A 12224-nucleotide genomic window follows, 5' to 3' on the forward strand; every position below is an offset into this window, starting at 1 on the left:
CACTTTCCTATCGAGTAGTTTTTAAACCCGTGCCCATATCGAGTCGTTTCCTTTTCTTATGTATCATGCTAATACCATCCTGGCATGGGGCTGAGCCAAACCTCACTGAACTCAATGGGAATCGTGCCACTGACCTCAATGGACTTGGGATCTGGCCCTTCATGTGTAGATAGCCCAGTAAATATCCCAGTGGGCTGAGATTAGGTAGTGGGGCTGGTGCAGTTCGGGCCAGGCGGTAGGTTCCACGGTCCATCAGAACTAAGTGTGTGTGGGAAAAAACATTATTAACATGATCGTTTCGATAATGACTTTATTCTGACACATACACACGCAGCTGCTGTTCAGCGATGCAAGGGCACGGGAACTCGAGGCAGGTTTTCACACTAAAGCACCTTCCCGGGGCATTTTAGTGGAAATTTGACTCCCCCTCTTTCCCACCCACCCCCACCCCAATCCGGTTAAAGAGTCACAATGTTTCGCTTTTACATTCGCTCTGGGTGTCACATTCTCGGGCGCCGCGACCCCCGAATGGGCTTGTACGACTCCATCTTTTTAAAGCCAACCCTGAGAATAAAAGCCAGGCAGCTTGTCTGGAAATCGCGGAACGGCGATCAAAGCCGTCTCTGTTATTAGTGCATATTGTACACCCCCAGTTGGGGACGGGAAAGCTGTCCCTCCTCCAACGCTTAGTATTTTAACTCCATTACCGGTAGGAGAGCCACCTCAGTGCATTGGAAATGATACAGGCGAGTGTGGTGGTTCTGATACACAGAACTGGGTCCCCAACACTCACAAACAGAGTCAAGCAGATAAACTCTCGCTTTAAATGGATAGGGAATTGTATACAATTGTTTCAGCTGATGGTTCTTTGCACACCAATAAAGTATATACAGAGCTCATTTATATTGAAAATTGAAGCGATTTCTCTTCCTCTGAGTGTTTCAATCACTTTCCTGACTTTAACAGCCCTGATGGGTCGCTGGCTGTGTTTACGATAAGGCTAATGTAATAACACTGCAAAAATATGTGCCTAGGGAAAAGTCAATTAATCCTAGACTCTAAGCTATTGCATACAGACTGGAAGACGGTTAATTTCAATACTTCCAGAGAGTAACTTTCCTACAAGCGTAGATTCAGGGCTCCATCCTGCAAATCCTTACCAGGGGACTAGCCCGTTGACTTCCTTGTGATTCCTCTTGAGGGCAAGATCTACTCGCTTGAGAAGAGTTGCAAGATCCGACTCCTCATCCTTATGGACCTAGTTCAACATTTGCAAAGAAAGCATGCTGCTCCTCATAGGGCAGAGCGTCCCTTCCCCTGCAGCAGCAAATCAAACTATCTACGCGCACGTTCTTTCCTTGGAAGGCCAAACTGTCCAGGACGTATCCTGTCAGCGTAGGGAAGCAAACACAGACCACGAGAGGAAAAGAGACTCGCAATGTGTGAACACAACTTAATGCTCCATTAAGACAGCCTGGGAAATACATACACTGCACATGTACTGCACTTTGGGGTTACAATGTTCATTCCAAAGCGGCAACTAGTTTGTTGTGATTCTCCTCCGCAATTAAAGAAAATCTGAAGAAAAAGTACTAGAGAGAGAGGGATTTATTGGCCTTCGCCAACAGCTTTTCCATGAGTGTCCAATCGAGTAGAAAGTGTGTATATATGCATATACTTTCGATTAAAATATCTCCAGAGACCATATTAAATTAGAATGCAAGCTTGAGCCAGCCAGGTGTATGTCGAGCCAGACAGATGGCGTTTTTTTAGTTTGTTTGTTTTGTTAGGATGTCCTATTTGCAAGCACTAAAAGTCTTGGACTACAATAACAAACGCTTTGTACAGTGCAAACAATTATGTAATTATGATATATGTACAATGTATTTACATTACCATATCCAACATTGCCTGTTGGGGAGATCTGTGTTGTGTATGCTCAGGAACACAGGAATATCCCCGACAGGTAATTCGGCAAGAAACATCATCTTAATCATTTAGAAAAATTAACACTCTTGAGCCCTTGGATTTGTGTATTTAGTATAATCTGACAGCAGCAGTGATTATACTTCATTATTATCTGCAGTGTGATACTTTCAGCTGAAGAGAAATTTAAAAATCAATAATGAAGTCTTGTGCTTGGCTGGACTGGACACTCGTGGAGAAGCTATTGGAGAAGGCCAATAAATCAATGTCTCTCACTCATAGTTCTTTCTTCTTCTGTCTTCTTCTTCTTCTTCAGGTTTTCTTCACTGCAGACGAGAACCACATCTAACAAGGTGCCACTTTGGAATACATTATATTTGAAGCCAACATGCTAATTATAGATTAATAGGAGGCAAAACTCGGTTGAAATGACATAGTGAAAAAATCCCAGCGGATCAAATTTAGTATGTCACCGTATACATTATGGTCACTTAAAATTCTGTGTTTAAGAGGACACTGCATAATCTGCAAAACCCCATGACTCACTGGCACCAGACTTTGCACAGACCAGTGCAGTTAGAATTCTTTAAAAGTTATTTTGTGGTAAAAGGACGCTTTGGGAGTTTTTACAGCCTCAGTCAAGGTATGGCCAACATTTCTAGCCTGATACAGCAGCAGCCTGTAGAAGAAACAAGAAATTGAAATTGTTTAAAAATCCTCTGCTCCGGTTTTTAAACTATTCAGCTAATCTGAAAGTTGGATAAACATCAAGGAAGAACAGAATTATTTATCATTTTAATAAATCTGGTTTATAAATATTGGGCCCGACTTATTTTGACTTTTTCTAGCTTTTAAATGATAAATAAACAAACCTCTTTGGGCTAAATATTGAACATTAGTCATGTGCACTAGTACATAGCTGTTTGGTTATGTTCTAGATCTTTTCTGATTGCCAATGTGTTACATGAAGTGAAAATAGATGAAAAATAAGCAAGTGGAAAAGAAGTGTTAATACTCCGATTTAAATATTTCTGTCTTAATAGTCTTAGAATGACACTTTTCCATAATAGTCAACACTTAAAAGCATTGGTAGATAATCATACTTATTGAAAGACTGTTGAAAGATCATTTTTGCAGTTCTCTCTCTCTGTGTCTCTCGCTATAGACCTACACATAAAAATTGTGGGTGGGTGTGTATACACACACATATACATAAGTTTCTTTAATATGTTTACATTTTCAGTAGCGTTAGCAGCACCAGAATAAATGTCCCTTGATTTACAACACTTCACAGGTATTCCAACTGCTGATGAACAAAAAAAAAAACAAACTATGTAAGAAATGAAGAGCTCCCCCATCCCCTCAAAAAAAGAGGGAGAAAAAGAAAGAAAAGAGGAACTCGATTTATTCTCATTTGTTTATCTCTAGATTCCCCCCCCCCCCCCTTCTACACATTCATTTGAATAGCTTTCAAGCTGCAAAATGGAAATGTGGCTCCTGCCCTCTATTTCAGCAGCAGCGTCCTGGCAACAGAGCAATTTTCTATCATCAAGGATAAATGGCATCGAACAGAACATTCTGATAAAAAAGAAAAAAAGCTTTAGCCCAAGAAGCCCATGATTGCTGCCCTTCCTGTCTGTCATCCCTTTACAAAATCCTCTCCTCCAAACCTGAGCTGCATGCTGTCAGAGCTAATAATGTCTTCTAAAGAAAGGGGGAAGAAACAGCATTCATGCACAATGTTCCCATTTATTACACAGAGTGCTTATTTTAAAAATTGCAAATATCTCTGTTTGGTTCACTGCAAATTAAAACCAAGATGTCGGAAGTTACATGATGCAACAATTATTAATGTGACATCAGAGCATCAAAAACCCATATCTTACTTTCTACTGATTAATACTTTTTTAATGTAGGAAAAGTCCCTTGTTATGAAAATAAAACCACACTAACCTTTCAGCTAAGTTCATGATACTTAAATCCAAAATAAATGATTATTGAAATAAAGTAAGTGGTATATAAAGACTTTGCATATTACCACTTACATTTATGTAGAGCTGCATGGCCCTCAGCTCATAAACACCCTTTAAGGAAAGTATAGCTACAAGGAATTTTAATGGTTGAGCTCGGGTGGCATAAGGATCTTATAGTAAACCAGTAATATTGCGTGTCAGAAATCTAGGGCCCGATCCTGAGTCCTCAAGCAAAACTCCCCATAATGGGGTCCTTGGTTAGTGGTGCTAAATTATAAATAGATATCGGCAGCGCGGGACTGATACTTCGTAGGCTGAGGTTATAACAAATGGAGCTGCAGTAAGATTCTAGGTGAGTGAATCTTTCCCAATGAAGTAGTTGTGTGCGCGTACGTGACTGTGATGCACAACAACACTCATTTGCAGAACAGGCTTTCAAAATGTTCACGGTATTAGGTTAAAGGAGCATCTTCGTTTGACAATGGCCATGGAGTTTAAGGCAAAAGCCCAAGCCTCAGACAACTCCCTTATGCCTAAATATTGCAGTAAACGGGGGAATTTCATGCCCTACAACTAGCGGGGGCCCTCAGGACTGGGCGCCTGCTTCTTTAACCGGGGAACGTCTAAAGCTAATTTGCAGAATGGAGAGAAATCGCGATGCTCACGCCTTATAGGTTGGAGAAGAGCGTGTGGTTATTTAGACAGCTCCTTAAGCACGTGTTTTAATTCGTGAATGGCAATAACTGAAATGAGGGGGCCAACAAGAGAGCGATGGTCTCATACGATGTTTTACCTTCTTCTCGCTTCTCTCTTTAGATAACAAGATGTCATTTGTCAGCTGAGATACTGCAGCTCATTAGTCCAAGCTGTGGATTACTGAAGGGTGAGGGGAATATCCTAGATTATATGAAAAGTCGGTTACAGAGCATGCTCGGTCACTTTTTTTCAACGAAAACGGAACAAGGCTGTTTCTTGCTGGCCTCAGCGCGCATGCCCAGTAGTTGAATTCACATGATAAAGTGCTGTGGCTCTGAGAGTTCAGGGGTAACAGAGCTGTAATAATGCCTAGATGAGGCCTATCAATAATCCCCGATGGCGGCCTCACTCTCCCAGGGGCCACTGACACCAGGCAATGGCAGGCGGTGGTTTTGAAGGGGCAACTGATCAGCCAGCTAAAAAAGTCCACTCATGAAAATGTGGCTTTGGAGCCTGTCTTTGGGGGGATCTGTTACTAAACCATGTGTAGGGAAGGGGGTAGGGAGGGAAGAGATCTGCAATGCAGGAATGTTGAGGCAATTCGGATAACTTATGGAGGAGAAGCAGATATTTCGCAAGTCCCCTCAAAGCGCACTTCAGACGGGTCCCTTTGCAGAGCTGGCTGCTGCAGGGCCCGGGGCTCGCTCTCCCTCCTCGCTTGCAAGCCCAGCTCCACCCGTGAGTTCTAGTGTCTCTTCTTCACGTTTCCTCCGTCCATTGCGGCTGTCAGAAAGCGGAAGGACAGTCCCAGGGCCAGCCACCGGGAGCGGGGACCTCTGGGCCTACACGCTCCCAGGAGAGGTAGGACACTGCGAGCTATCACCTGTCTACTCTAACTGATCCGGTTTGACTGGAGGCACTGGAGCTGTGCTCGGCCTGGGGGCAGGGTGGTCTCTTGCACTGACTAGATTTCAGGACGGGTGGCCAGGTCGGCTCTGCAGGTTCTTCTGCCTTCTTCAGGTTTCTGTCAGCCCAAAGGACGTAAATAACAGCAAGTTTTCTGTCGGTGAATTAAATGAGAGTCTCACTGCACCAAGCAGCAGGTCCCTCCCTGTATCCGTTTAGACGTGACGTTTTCGCAGATCTCTCTGCTCTTGGGCTCTTATCTCCGCAGCTTTAAGGGACAGAGATCAGTTGATCTGCCCGAACGCGCTTTCGCGTTTGGCAAACTTGGTTCGGCAATTGCAGAAGTTTCCTCGCCAGTCCACTCCGGGCCCAAGGCTGCGCTCTCTTAGTCAGCCCCATGAAGCTAGTCAGTGGCTTCACGGGGCACGTAAGAAGTGCAGAACCGGGTTTCCTATTATGTGGCGGATTTTCCTCCACTTCCACCCACACACCAGTGTAACTCCAGTGATTGCAGCGGGTGACTCCAGGTAAGGGGAGAATCAGGCCCAGTGGTCAGTGCCTTGAAAACTTGTGAAGAGCTGTTTGCGGGCTAGTCTAACAGGACCTTCCTGAAATCAGGGATGAGGAGGGACAAGGCCCTTAGGACACACCAGCAAGAGCTGAAGTGAGCCTCTCTGCAGCGTTTGTTGATAGCAACATTAATGAGAGCTGTGGCTTTGGGGGAGGGGGATTACTTTGTCCTCTAAAACTGCAATTAGGTCATTTAAAACGCTTTAACCGACCATTGCTTAGTGCCACATAAAAGTTAATGTTTGTTTTTTTTAAGTAATGGAAAATATTTTTTAAAATCATTTATTAGATCTTGGGAAACACTAAACAAATTGCTCCTTTGAACGTCCTAGCAGCCCAGCTTCCCCTACTGCCTGTTAATGACTGGAGGATTAATGATGCTTTTTTACCAACATTTGTCTTCTTGAGCAGTCGACGCAGCCAATTAATATTTTTAATTACCGCTACATGGAGACTAAGCAGAGCCTTTCTGATTTGATTTGACCGCTGAATTTTGTCTCCTGTGAAATGAAACAGTCACAACCGTGAGGTAGGACTGCTGCTGTTTTCTTTTCACGCCTTTATAATGTCTTGATGCCACTTTAAAGAAAAAGAACTAGCTAAAATGTCTTAATTACACGTTATTGGGGCATAGACAGTCATTTTGAAGGATATCAAACCGTACTAGGAGCGCCAGTTACAAAAGCACACACAGAAAGGAGAACGATCTAGCAGCCTGTGAAACGAAATTTGCTGTAGACAGAATTATTACCTACGGCCCGATCCTATCCCCACCCATTCCGTGGAGTTTTTTCTATGAACTTGAACGGAAGAAAGATGAGAGTGAGGGCTTTATAATTAAATATCCCTGCCTTTGTAAATATTATATAAGGTAACCAACAAGCAAACCTTGCAGTAACGCTCCCGTTTCCATTTGGAATTTGCGAGATGATCTTGTGGTTTTACTTTAAAAAATACTAGTGAAGACTACTCCTTTCCAAGTAGACCCGCCTTGGTGTTCTGCTGAGAGTTCTTTATCAAATGCATACGTTTGGGGATGTGGGTATTTCTCCCCTTTTTTGGGGGCTAAATCAGTATTATGATATGGGATTAGTCAAAATACTGAGAGGAGCGGAGGAAAAAAAATCCAATAGGAAATTTATCAGCGGTGCAAAACTCTTCTGGGAATAAAAAGCTCATAGATCCCATGACGGTACTGGTGGTGCTGGCTCTTTTCATACACACGCTGATCAGCCGCGTGTAATACAATCATTTCCCAAAGTCTGACGTTTAAATGAGCAGACAGGCTATTTGCATTTTTGTGTCTGCTTTTCTAAGCACTTGGTCCCTAGCCCCTTGTGCACAAGCACAGGAAGAACATTGGGCTAGTGGCAGGTTCTAGATGATGGAAAAAACCCAAGTGCATTCCTGCCCTTTTTTCGTGTGAACTGCAGGACATCTCAGAAATGGCCCAAGAGCAACCCGCTTTCCCCTGAAATGTGCCGTACATTCTAGACCCAATGATGTATGTGTTCCAAAACAATATTAAGAAGACTTCAGCGCATCACAGTGAAGTGATAACATCAAACAACTGTCCCAGGGATTTAAAGTGACCTCCATCCTATAGCAACCGTTATCTTATTTCTGTTCCTCTAAATTATTTTGATCGGAAATTCAGAATCATGAAACAGAGAGCAATGGTATTTAGGCAAAATAAATGAACCCCATTTATTAGCGCTTCCGGCACTATTTTCCCCCCGCCCCCCCCCCCCCCGATATCCTTTGTGGTGTTTCTTGTGTTTCCAGGCCTCGTATGTCAGGAAGGCGACACACTACACTAAAACAATGTAAATTCTGTCCTGAATCCTGAATGTGAATGAGGGTATGTGGTGATATGACTTCTCTTTTAACTGTACTTCTCGGAGTATGGCTTTAATTAAATGTCTTCCGGCTCGGAGAGATTACATGTTATGCAAAATATATCCTAGCATGAAATTTACTTCCACGATACGAAATTAGGTTACTTATGTTGTCGTTAAAAAAACAACAACAACAAACGTTTCTACTTCTTCTGGGCTTTTTTGTTTTATTTTACAGAGAGTGGAAATATTCCCGTGGTGAGAAAAAGAAACGGAACGGATCTTTAAAGGAGAGGGGGATCCAACATTTATAAAGGCACTCGTAACAAAACCTGCCAGGGGCAGAGTGGAGGAGGGCTGGTTTCTCAGATGCAGACGCTTCACAAAGCAGGCAAGTTAATCCAGATCTGATATGTTTCGGATCCATCTGTCAGAATCCTTGGCTACCTCCCTCCTTTAGTGCTACAGATACCTGGCCTATCCCTAACCCCTTCCCTCCGTCCTTTCTTATTGCATTTGTTCAGTGCACAATGCTCTCTGTCGTGGGGTGATGGTTCAGGGGACCATCCACGTTGGGAAAGGTGACGATCTTCACTCACAGGAAGTTAAATCTCAGTGTTGTATGTGAGAGCAATTAATCAGGCAGGCGAATTCAATACTCCAGTGAAAGTGAATTAGTGATATTGTCAAGAGTTTTTTTTTGCTCTAGATGATCGGACCATGAGGAATTTGGGGGAGACGGTTGCTAAAGAGGCTTTTACCTTTTTTTAAAGTCCCAGCCACTGGTTTCTGCTTAGATTTTTCTCCAGAGAGTTTGTAGATAATGAATCCCTCTGGGATACCTGTTCCAGTTTTATTTTAAGCATTGTTTTTTACTCTCTACCGAGATCCTGAAAAAGAAGCAACAATATTGAAAGGAAAAATAGGAAGAGCTCATTGCAATCTATTCCAGATAATGAGGACGGCCTGAAGACAAAGTAAAACCACGTTTACCTCCGTTAATATTAAATAAACCTCAATAACTGGATTGACATTTTTCTGTGTTTACTACATTGCCATTCAGTGGTGGGTAAATGCATCCCTAAAGGTAGAGTAAATAATTGCACTGATCCCAACAAGGGAAATGTGTAGGCATTTGAAGCGCACTAAAAATAAACTGGGGCGAAACAGAATGAAAAGAGGACCTCGCGATAATTTACTGCAATTAACGCGTCTGCTTTCACTTGCCAAGGAGCTGGCGATTTTTCAGACGGTGCTGAAATGACACACTAATCGTGAATTTTACTAGAAGTCCTATGTTTTTAAGAGGCACGTTCAGCTGAGCGTCTAAAACGTTGACGAAATAGCTGCAACTCGATCAGAGGAAGGTATAAGAATTCCTAAAACCCTGAGCGCTGAGTTTGGTTTGGGGGTAGACTGACTGGTACCGCAGAAGAAATTGTAGCCTGTGGCTGACTTAAAAGGGCCTAGAGTTTATATTAGGTTCTGAGCTTTTCCATGTCGGGCACTTCGGAGTTTGAAAGTTTGAAGTGTGTTTTTTCAGAGGATTTTTTTCTCCGTATAATAAAACATTTATTTCAGCACCACCAGAGCACTAGGGGGGCGTGCCAAGTAAAAAAGCCTTGGAGACATCTTGACAGAGATCTTGAAATATTACCCTTAATTTCTGGAAGGTTTTCAAAAAAAAAAAAAAGGGGAAGGGAGAAGAGCGTGGGGGGGGAGAACCACAAGTTTCTCTTGTCTGTCACCCAACTGCTAATACAGAGAGGGCACCGATCATTTACACTCGGGGGAGCATTCAATCTGAAATGGTTTCGAGATAGACTGGAGAATTTTCCCTCATGAATCTGGGGACAGAAGTGTGTGTGTGTGTGTGTGAGAGAGAGAGAGAACTGAACACGATGACTCGTGTTGGTATGTTTTGCTCAATACTCGTATCATTGCTGTTACATGGCAGGTATACATTAATAAGAAGCTACCCCTTACTGCCAAAGCCATCATGTTTAGCTCCCTACTCAAAGCATTGTATGGGTCCCGTACCGATCAGGTTCCCCAGCCAAGTCGACTCCTGGAGCTGGTACCTTGGGAGAAGAAAGAATGTGCTAGGCAATAACATTATCTCCTATCCCCTGGCAAATGCAGAGAGCCACGCAGAAATAGTCCTTAAACCTAATGCAATTGTAAAGCGGATTTTGACTATTAGAAAAAAAACCGCTGCAGAGCAACACATTGAATTAATCTGACTGTAAGGTTTTAATTACAGCGCAGGCTTCGCTACAAATCTGTACAAGAGACAGTGGCTGGCTCTCTGCGGATCTTTCCCTTCTGAATTCTATTATTTTGACCCACGTTACAATACAGAAAGCTGCGTGTGTGATCCATCTGCAGGCTCGGAGGGTTTCCCCCCCCCCAGCACCCTTGCCACTTCCTTCACACTAGCGGTATGGAAAGCCATCGACGCCTGCCTGTCTGTTATGATGCTAGTGGGTTGAAATCCAGAAAAACCTCCACGCCGCTCTTACTGTTGGACTGGCAGCGTTTAACTCCACAGCTTCTCCTTAAAATAGCTTGCTTTCATATTGAGGAGGTGACCTCTTTTTGTGGGATCCTTTGCTTCCCACTCAGTTGCTATTAAGGCGATGGCAAGATGACATCCTGGCAGAAGAGACCAGTAATGCGTTTAGGGGTAAACAGGCGTATGAGCCTGAAAAGAGAAATGTGATCAGCAGATGTAGGGAGAGAGATTTTGTTTAGCCTTTCTCTGCTCTCTGGGAGCAGTAAATAATGAAGGCAGAGTCGAACTGCCAAGGAAGGACGGTTTTAATCAGACATAGTTTTGCTTATTTGTTGTGGAATCGTCATTCCCGGGCAGTTAACGCTTGTGAACAATGTCAAAAGTAAAGTATGAAGGAAACGCCTCCCATGTGAACCAGTCGTCTTCAAACCGGGCTGTACATTTAGAAGCATTTCAGAATGCACAAGCTTAGACTGTGTATTCAGTTAGCGGGGAATTTACTGTCAATAAAGGCAATACACAATTAACCATAGATAGATAGATAGATAGATAGGTAGATAGATAGATAGATAGATGCTGTGTACATATAGCAGGGTGTATTTTAATATATCTTTCCCAGGTTATCACCAGAAGCAGTACTTTCTTCTCTCACACACACACAAATGCTTTTTCCCCGGCTTAAAATGAATAACCTCCCCTTCTAAACTCTTTTCTCTATATCACCAACAGCTCCATAAAGAAATCATACAATAACCCCACCCTTTCCCCCCTAAAACACTAAGTAACTAGAAAATACACATGATAATGACACTATAAAATTAGCTCCTATCTGAGTTTTCCAGCAATTCTTGGGTAAATAATTCCTTAGCTCAAATGTGTCCATGTTTATATGTGTTGGTGTGGGTTTACCAGCGCGCGTGTTGGCCTATGGGGGTGTGCTCCGATGTCCAAAATGCGTAGAAAACTGCTTTGAGCCCTTTTTACAATAATACTGTCTAAAATGATCATTCAGTTAGGCATGCATTTACATCCTTAGACGTTTAAACTAATTAAAGACTCAATTTCAAACCCACAAACAAACAAGCAAACAAAATACTTCTGGATTTTAGGACCCTGATATAGTAGGGAATACATCTCAAAAGTCCACCCCTATATTGTCAGAATAAGACTTATTTCAAAGAAAAAAATAAGAAATACAAATGTGGTGTTTTGTTTTTCTTTGGTGTTGTTGAATGAATGAATGAAACAGAAACTGCCGGAGGCATTTAGGAAGACTCTGACTGATTATATAACTCCATATTATACCCTAAAAATAGATTCCTGTTTCCTGTTGTTGTCAATTCCTTCAAACGGTTGTGTCCCTTGTTTTACATGTAGCTTTTGTGGCCAGAGAAACATGACTTTATAGGCGTAAAAATAAAATAAAATAAAATACGAGAGAGTATTTTGTATTTTGTTTTTAGTGTTGTTAGTATTGCATGCTTTACGTTTTCTTTTTAAAAAACTATCAATAGAAGTATACTTGGTATATTCATAGATGTCTATGTAGATGAAGACAGTGTGTGTGTTTGCATATGTGTAAGAATGAATGTACATCATCCATTTCTCTCCAATTAATTATTTTGTATTTCTTAAGGCCTACATTCCATCGTGAAGTTTTCTAGATAGCTTTAAGTTCTTTTTCCATCTGGCTGCCAGTACCGCTGTAACAACAACAATCCATCTCTCTTTAAAATGCCAGCTTGCCAGGCTTAATGTTTCAAATACAGTGGCATTACACATTCCTAATGAATTCTATTT

At 42.3% G+C, this 12224-nt stretch overlaps 1 long non-coding RNA gene across 5 annotated transcripts in view; it reads right to left on the bottom strand.

Annotated features, from left to right (window-relative positions):
• LOC127045566 (uncharacterized) overlaps positions 1-12224 on the bottom strand; it is a 32583-nt gene that overhangs the window by 8376 nt on the left and 11983 nt on the right. For 2 of the 5 annotated variants that reach the window (XR_007772773.1, XR_007772770.1), the window contains one exon: positions 135-258. The exons of 2 other annotated variants lie outside the window; for them this stretch is intronic. This is a non-coding gene — a long non-coding RNA (uncharacterized LOC127045566). Of the gene's footprint in view, positions 1-134; positions 259-8670; positions 8800-12224 lie in introns of all 5 variants that reach the window. One more of the 5 variants, XR_007772772.1, reaches the window with a different exon arrangement.

This window comes from Gopherus flavomarginatus, chromosome 2 (assembly GCF_025201925.1).
Source record: "Gopherus flavomarginatus isolate rGopFla2 chromosome 2, rGopFla2.mat.asm, whole genome shotgun sequence".
NCBI classification, from domain to species: Eukaryota; Metazoa; Chordata; order Testudines; family Testudinidae; genus Gopherus; species Gopherus flavomarginatus.